This window comes from Pieris napi, chromosome 7, assembly GCF_905475465.1.
Source record: "Pieris napi chromosome 7, ilPieNapi1.2, whole genome shotgun sequence".
NCBI classification, from domain to species: Eukaryota; Metazoa; Arthropoda; class Insecta; order Lepidoptera; family Pieridae; genus Pieris; species Pieris napi.
In genome coordinates, this window is record NC_062240.1 from 1,422,841 (window position 1) to 1,432,744 (window position 9,904).

Sequence of the window (9,904 nt, forward strand, 5' to 3'; positions counted from 1 at the left end):
CAGTTTTTAGCTTACATTCTACTTAAAAAAGGTTTCCGTGCAGATACGACATGGACATTCCGCACGGGTCTTCATAACAAAATGAAAACATACCTTTCTTAGAGTCTTACACTATATACGGGCACACCGCACAGTAGTCATTAATTATGTGATATAAATAATTACTAATAACAAGCATTTTGAAAGAAAGTATAACAAAGATCTTTGACCTGCAGCTTGCGAGTTATTTTATTGATTAATTCAATAGCTGGTACATAATAAGTTTAAGTACCAAATACCAATATTCCTATAATAATGGTGTGGTGATAGGATCTAGGCTACGATTAAATGTTGCATACTTCATCTGTTTTTTTGTTGTGACATGTGGGGAGTGCCCTCTAGCGTGAGCTAAAAATACATGTTTTTAAGCAGGTACAGAGACATCTTGTGGTAAATGGTTATGAGCTGACAGAGACCTGGATTTGGCGGTAAATTCAAAAATTTGTGATGATAAATAAACGATATAATGGCAATTTTTTAAAATAATTTATATCCTTATTTTTGCAATTTTTCTAAAGGCGACGTGATCATTCAATTAATCCAATCCTACATGCTTAAAGTATGTGTAAAGGTTATACTGATATTAAAACTTACTTGTACACAATACAAAAAATATTAAATTGAATTCGAGTTGTAATTTAAAATACTCTTAATTCATTTACGAAATATTAAAAGTATCTGATTCACCAATATCATATCTATCGGTAGTTAGATAAATCCTAATGATAAATATGTTAAACGTAAATCTACTAGCTTAAGATACCTACTAAGTTATTGTTTCTGCAAGACTTCATTATTACCTCTTATCACAACTTATTAATATTGTAAAGACGCGCCGTATTATAATGGAAATACTCTTTTTATCTCTTTACGTACAAGTTAGCTGGATAGATTGTATTAATAATAATTACGTAGATAAGATTTACTGTGACTTCTAAAAGTTCTCTTAAAATTAATACATATGATATATTTAAATATAATTGTAATTGGTCTGAACTCTGAGGAAAATATAAGAGTCATAGAAAAATATCTAACTAAAAAATATTGTTCAAGTGAAATTAACGCATTCAATAGATTGTCAATTGTCATCAAAGATATGTCACTTTGACGGCTTTGTTTAGGTATGCTCTGTAAATTGTAGACAGTAATCAGTTCAGTATGTATTAAAAAATTTAGTCGGTGTCGTATAATTTGTTCTGTTGCACGTGTCGTTATCGTAGTTCTATCCATGTGTTATGGTTAAACGTATATCGTAAATTTAAGTATAATAATCATATTACCAATAGTACCTATTTAATTAAAGTATAGTCTAGTTTTTTGAAACAAAAATAAAATGTGAAAGTGTTGCAACTCATCCAATCAATTGACCGAGAACTTGAAAACAAAATTGTGTTTTGTTATTATACGGTGATTTAAAAAGGTAAATATTATTATACGTTTCAATAAGACCATATTCCGGTTTAATTTGTAAAAAGAAAGGTATAAAAGACATATTATATGGATTATATTTGTTTTATATGGATTTTCCATATAAACTCTAGCTGTGTAACAAATGACTTACAGCATAAAGAGAATTTATTTTCCCACAACAGGATATGGGCCACTTTTCTGTGGCTGTTCCAAAATGCAGTTATATTGTTACAGTATTCTATCTAACATTTGACTTATGTACAAGATCATATATCCTTATGCAAATAATATAAATGCTATATACCATTTGGTAACCAAGTTTGAATAATTACGCGCATTAGACTAAAAAAATACTATACTGGTTGGAATGAAAGCGTCATTTATTTGTTATTGACGTCCATTTTTCCAATATGACCAATATGAGACAAGTGAGATTTTGCCGAAACTATTTCGTGATATAAGACAAACTAGCAAAACATGGGTGCCTAAATAAACACAGGCTTTGCGTAGGTATCTGAACACTTTAAAAAATAGTTATATCTTTAAAGATCATTAATAAATATTTGAACCAAATTAATAAATGCAATACACAAGTAATTATAAGTGTACTAATTTTTTATCGCTACACGATAATTCTTCAGTGGATTCTTTGTTCGTATACAATTAGATATTGTATTGACTGATAGTGCGATATAATTTTTGTTTTTCGTTTGAAACAAAGACAATGGCATTGCTAATTTAAACATTAGTCACGCAATAATGGCTAAACCGTAAGACGTTTGCAGGCTTTTCTACATCGGTAGGAAATATTGGAGTAATGTCTTTTACGATGACTGTACTGTGCTAATCATTCAATAGCTTATAACTGTACTGATTGTTCTGTTAGTAAAATTTAAATGTATATAAATAATAGTCATGTGTGCAACAGTTAATCAGAAACGGAAAGGCTGGTTCCACATAGTGGTGGAAGTATTTCCGAATCAATTCGACTCCGAAAAGACCCTATAATTCTTAAAAGACGTAGACGGCTCACCGCGCCGGGGCTAGCTCCGGTGTCGTTGGCTTCATAGTGTCCCATACAAGACTGACGACCGGACGTAGACCCGGAGCTAAGCCCAGCGAAAAACCGTCTCGTGGGCATGAGCCGTCTGGCTGAATGTCCATTGAGTCTCCTACCCTATAGCCCCTTTTTATATTAAAAAGACATTTTAAATGGATTTTATAAAATATTCTGGAGCTCTGATGCAGGATAGTTGTACTATGTATCATCATCATCAATGGTCTTAAGTACACTTCGCCATCGCAATCTATCCAGTGCTTCCCGCGTCCAATTTCGAACCCCTTTTGTTTCGAGGTCCTTGAAACTCCATGCTACCAACGCAGCCTCGGTCTACCGGGTTTTCTCTTGCCACCGCGTAGTGAGTTCAGTTAGGACCTTGGGGTTCTGCCGTTCGCCATTTGGTGCACATGTCCCAGCCACTTGAGCCTGTCGCACTTTATGTATTGGAAAATGTTGGCGTCGTCTAGGATGTGTACTATATGTATAAAATAATAAATTTATATAGCCATCACGTTATACAGAAAAATGATTTCAGTGAATTATAAAGCAATAAAAACCAAACTAACAAGTTGGAAAAGCGGGTATTTATTGCGAAAGTTAACCTTGCATTATTAACTCCATTCAGTGTTTGGAGCTTATGTAATTATAAGTTGCTTTCCTAATTAGTAGGGCAATTCAATTTGTAACCCTAGAGGGCAACAGTGCGTGCAATTATCGCACGAATTACAATCGACCGATCCGAGAAAGGTCTAGGTTTGAAAATAGCGTTTTTGCTTGAAAATTGTATTATACAGTTGCATAGGTCAAATTACCTCGAAAACATAATAAATATTTTATATTAAGAAAAAAACGCATTGTAATAAATGTCAAATCAACTAGTAACGAAGCTGATTACAGCTTGTTCCTGCTCGTATTTGATTTCTTATACAATATACGATACAATATATGTATGTATATATACATTATACATGCTTAAGATTTACGTTTTTCTCATTTAAATATGACAGTGAACAGACTACGTCGTTGATAGCCCTAATCTTTTTTAACGCCACATAAATAATGATATAAAACACAGTTTAAACTATTTTAAAGCAATTCGACTGCGACCAATTCCCTTAAATAAAGGTTTTAAATAAACTTAATATTATATTATATGTATTGAATTATTAATTTGTAATAATTGAACGTTTTGGGAGCTTTTTAGCAATCGAGGTAACGAGTAACTCTTTAACTTATTAAATATGTAGTGCTCGCGTAAACTTAGACAAAAAATATATGAAAAAAAATCATTGCTTCGACTGTCGAAGAGTTGTTGCATCTGGCACAGGACAAGACCCGCTTCTCTTTAACTTACGGCCAACCTCCAGTAATTTAAAGGCATCAAAAGAAGAAGAAATTTAGACAATACATATTTTGTTCACTTGTGTGTATATATTTTGGCACAGAGTTGGGTCACTTTCAATAAAGTGCTAACCGCGGCCCACTGACCTGCAACGCTGGGACCGCCGCCATACTATTTCTAACAGAAGCTCAAGGGCTTAATAATAATAATCTTGTCGGTGCATGAGTGCGTTACAACCACTATTTTACAAGTAGGTAGCAGCATTGGCCTAGTGGCTTCCGCGTGCGACTCTCATACCTGAGGTCGTAGGTTCGATCCCGGCTGTGCACCAATGGACTTTCTTTCTATATGCGCATTTAACATTTGCTCGAACGGTGAAGGAAACCGACATGTCTTAGACCCAAAAAGTCGACGGCGTGTGTCAGGCACTGGAGGCTGATCGTCTACTTGCCTATTAGATTTAAAAATGATCATGAAACAGATTCAAAAATCTGAGGCCAAACCTAAAGAGGTTGTAGCGCCACTGTTTTTTTTTATGTTACGTTTTATCTTCTACGCAATATTAAATTCGTTAAGATAATGTTTAAACGGCACTCATAAATTCCTTTTAGAAAACCTATTTACCTAGAATTTAAACCAATATTATAAATTGTGTTTGCATTTTTCAAAGACAGTTTTTTTTAACATTTTCGTTAGATTTGCCTTGTGCTGTCCGAATAGATCTTATGGATTTAAATACAATTTCCACAACGTATATTTAAATATTTTGTCAGTAAATAATCTTCTGATTTAAGTATAAACGTTGTATGTGAGGCGGTGTCAAGGTGCATAGTAAACGCAAGGACGAACTGATCGTGTTATGAAATTAACTCCGAAACCAGGTTTTATACTGCATTGATAAATTGCTTAAACTAGTGAATTTAAATTATTAATTTTATTATGAAATTTATTTCAACTTAAAATATTAAACGATTTAAGTAGTTATGTTTTATAAAATTAACAGAAAACCTTTTGGTATCTATTAATGTTTTCTAATTTTTTTTTAAATCATAGTATATTACCCATACGCTTCACAAATAGGTCTTTCTCGGGCGACGGGTCGAGAAAACTCTTAAGCTGCGAGAGTAAGCGGGTAATGGGGGCTTGTTGACTCTGGACAGTGCGAGTCAAATACACAGCAAAATAGTTGTAGGCAGCGGTGATGATTGTCTGGAACGTACAGACTCATAATTACTCCCAGCAAGTATTAGACCAGTCAGTCAAGACAATTAATTCATAATAATTCCAAAAGTTTTCAAATTTTGATGTAAGGTCGGGAGTGGTATTAAAACAAACTATAAAATTTTGCAACCTGCTCTGCGGTCCGGAACATTGTTAAAAATAAGTTTTGGTCGTGAAAAAAATTCCAAAAGTTCTGCAAACTTGGGGAAGTTTTCGATATAATATTTCATATCACGTATAAAATTTGCAACCAACCTAAGTGATTAGTACGCACTTATTTTGTTCATAACATAGTTTTTTCTTAATATTCGATTTAAATCCCCTTTAACGAGAAAAGTTAAATGTGAATCATTTGTATAAAACGCGTTATATGCTGTCATACAAGTGCGTTATGCGAGAATACTCCTACAACGCGTTTCCTACAACGTGGTTCCAACCTGGTTTAGGATTGATTATTATACCAAAATCCTGTGACAGAAGAACTTTATACATTTTATAGAATACCTAGACTTAATTATAGTTAAAACAGTGGCTATATAAAAAGGTATTGATTAAAATGAGTAGAAAGATCTAGGTTTAATTATTTATATAAAGAAAAATAAAGATATGGATTAGACCCCTATCACTGTACATAGAAAATAGATTGAAGCCAAGCCAAAATACCGAAGAATTTTATAAATTACATAGACATTATATATAGAGCTAATTTAAGTTAAAGTAGTGGCTGTATATGTACATATGTATTGCTTAAAAGGAGTAGAAAGTTCTAGGTTTAATTTCTATATATGTGGTTGTTTTGCCGTATGGTGATGAAAGTGCAGCGACCACGTTGTGAAATCAAAAGTGTAATTACATTTCTGTTCATTCGTATTATAGCATATTTATCCGATTTTATACACATTGTTTGAAACTAATTATGAAAGAACGATATGGTTCTTTATATTATTAAAATACGCCATTATACGCATAATGAATTATCTACAGTATAAGTTATAATCTCTATTGTGATATACATGATAATTACGGTGAACATAAATTTTACAAAAAAATATATTATACTTCCAACTATTTTTTTTTCAACCTTTTACTAGTTTTACTAGTAATAGTAAATATATTTATGAAGCGAATGGGGTGATATATATATATAATATTTAAAATGTACTTAGAAAAGATTCATGGATAGCAAAGGTTTTTTTTATGGAAATGCTGCAGCAATATACACACTACCACACGGACCAACATTTTTAAATTTGTTTTAAGTTTTTGTTTATAAATTTTTAATTATTATTACTATATTAAGAATATTATAAATACTGTTGTCTATTAGTGAATTTATAATTTTATAATCAAACACGTTTTGTGTAAATAATGATAAATAATTAAAAAAATAATAATACCTTATCAAATAAAAATACATCTAGAATGTTCAGTTCTAATAACATTAGTATTAATTAGCTCGTAATACTTATTCAATGCCAAATTATGATTGGTACGAGGTTAAAACATTGTTTATTATCTTCTCCACGCTAATAGGTATATTTTGGATACAACGGGTTTAAGTACTCTTTAATTGTAATATTAGACATTTCTGTTACGCATAAGTCAACTGCACGAGGTTGTCCATGACTCAGAGAATTCCAGGACCAATTCATTTTAATGTTAACTCAATTGTAAGACACTGTAGTAGTAGAAAATCCAAGTGTATACTGTACCAATATTTACTGATAACTTCCTGTCTTATGTGAAAGATGTCTGATATCTAATATCTTTATTTTAATTTATTCCAATTAGAGTAACTTTTCGCAGATTATTTGAGTTATAATATTAAACTTATCGCATTATAAATATACTATATTCGTCAACCTCTTCAATCATCACAGTACCTAGATATAGTAACCATTTATAAAGAGTATAGGCTTAGATAGTTAGTAAGGCTATTCAAACTAAAATTCTTTTAAGCGATATAACTTTGATTAGGTCTAGGTATAATGTCTATGTAATTTATAAAATTCCCCTGTCACAGTATATCGAAACGCATTGGCCGATTTATATTTTGTGTACCCGGCAGGTGAGAGCAGGTCGTAAACAATGTCACAGTTTTATACAACGATAAGGCTGACCCACTCTATATTTTTATCAGTTTTTTTAAGAATCGGCATAAAAAAATACAAAAAATACATTATTATCTTTCGGCAACCTACTCCCACTTTTTAGTACCGATATCTGAGCGAGATCTGTAATAACCTTTATCCTGCAAAACAACGCAGCCTGCAACAGTAATTTAAAGGCTTCGAATAGTTAAAAAAAATACTTCCTAATAGTGTAGTTTATGCGAAAGGATTTATAATCTGTGAATCTGTTTTATTAGTATTACCAAAGACAAAGTAAATTTAGATTATATGATATTAAGGATAACTGCTTGTCTGTGGTATAGCCAGAATTGTCAGAGCATTGTTGGTCTATTACTTTAATTGTCTTTGGTATTACTTATAGATAAGACAATGACCCGAAGGCTAGTTCATCGTTAGAACCTTGATGTTTTCCTCTCAACGTGTGAGGTTTATGATTGTCAATTAATTTTAATTATTTGGAAATCAAATTAATGTCACTTAAGTTTTTGTAGGCTATAATCATTACATATTATCATTGCAATTAATTTTAAACGATTAGGAAGTTAAATATGATGTTTTTTTAATTATGTTTCAAAGTCAAGACAGCGCGAACTTGTGACACTCTTGTGTCAAAACTTATTGCATTTGAAATACGAGAGACATGATGTTAATAAATGAATACATATTTAGCGTTTAGCGTCTATGTATTTTACTCAAAATCCAGTGGGTATTTTTAACCGACATTCGAATTTAACATTGAATTAAGCACATATTATGGTGTTTGTCACTTAAACGATATAGTAATAGCTTACGGTTATAAATATTATTATTAGATAATATAATATATACCGATGACTCCAGAGCTGGTGCATTCGCTCAACGAATACGTATCGCAGTACAGCATTAAAGGTACACTGCCACAGGGACTAAACTTTTTAAATTTGTTTTAATTTTCTATTATTACTTTTTAATTATTTTTATTATTACTGTGTATATGTAGGTTAAGAAAATTATAAATACTGTTTATTTGATTGTTAAGCTTAGGTTTACACGTAATTGTTTAATAATAATAAATTATATAATATGTAATACTAAAATTACTTAAGCAACTTTTTAATTTTTTTTAAATGTAAATAATTCATTTGTGAACATGTCTTATTAATAAAATTATTTTAAAATATAAAAGCGGAAAAAAACCATTTAATTACAGGTTTTTTTATACTTGAATGAATTAGAGGTTAATCGTTTGGAAAATTATTAAAATATGCTTTTCAAGGTCGTATTTCGTTTTTAAGAATATTTTTATAATGGTTAGTACGTTTGAGCAGTGTTGGCCTAGTGGCTGCAGCGTGCGACTCTCACCCCTGAAGTCAATCTTGGCTGTGCACCAATGGGTGTTCTTGCTATGCGCATTTAATATTCCATCGAACGGTGAAGGACCATCGTGCAGAAACCGGCTTGCTTAAGACCCATAAAGTCGATGGCGTGTGTCAGGCACAAGAGGGTGATCACCTACTTGGCTATTAGAATTACAGATTCAGAAATCTGAGGCCCAGACCTAAAAAGGTTGTAGCGCCATTGGTTTTTTATGGTTAGTAATATAAATGCATATGAAACATAATAATGTGATCTACAACGAAATAGGTTCACGAGTATTTTCGTCAAAATACCAAATAAAAGTCAAATCACGTCGACGGAAGAGATTTCAATGTCATTGCTCTGCGCGCGCGCAGAATTGCGATCGACGCCTTTAGTATACTTTCATTTGTGTCATGTTTTTATACAATGTCATATGATTATAATAATAAGTTATTAAATTTTCGTAGTTATGATACCTTTGGTAAATTATGCTTAGTTGAAAAATATAAATTTTGTGGTTTTTATTATAAATAAATAAAAAAAATATCGCAATCTATATTACAGAATTATAAAACCTTTTTAAACACAGGTGCTTTTTATTTTCAATCAATTAAATTTCGTTAAAAAGGAATATTATTTGCTTGACCAAAAACTATTACTACAATTTTTTATATATTATAAATTAGATAAAAAATCAAGTTTGCGAATTTGTATATGACATTCATATGTTTCGAAGTAAATACCGATTGGAGAGAATGCTAGTCGGTCAAGGTAAACAATTTATCGGACTTATGTATGTATGATGAAGTCCACAGAAATAGTGGAGGGCGCGCAAAAGCGTTGCTAACTCCATCGTATAGAGCAGTGTTTGTCTAGTGGCTTCAGCGTGCGACTCTCCATGGTCGTAGGTGCGATCCCCGGCTGTTCACCAATACACTTTCTGTCTATGTGCGCATTTAACATTCGCTCGAACGGTGAAGGTAAACATCGTGAGGGAACCGGCTTGCCTTAGACCCAAACAGTAGACGGCGTGCGTCAGGCACAAGAGGCTGACCACCTACTTGCCTATTAGATTAACAAATTATGATAAAACATATACAGAAATCTGAGGCCCAGACCTACAAAGATTGTAACGCCACTAATTTTTATTTGATATAGATATATGATTTATACGAGTATATATTAAATTAATTTAATTCTATTGTATTTGTATTACTGTAAGAATATAAAATAGGGAAATAAATAAATAAAACTTAAAGCCAATAATCGTAGGGATCTGCTGGATGCTATGTTACTTTATATGCAGAGTGTACAGAGGAGTTCTTCGGACTGGAGCTGACTTCAGCATTGTACGTCGGGGCA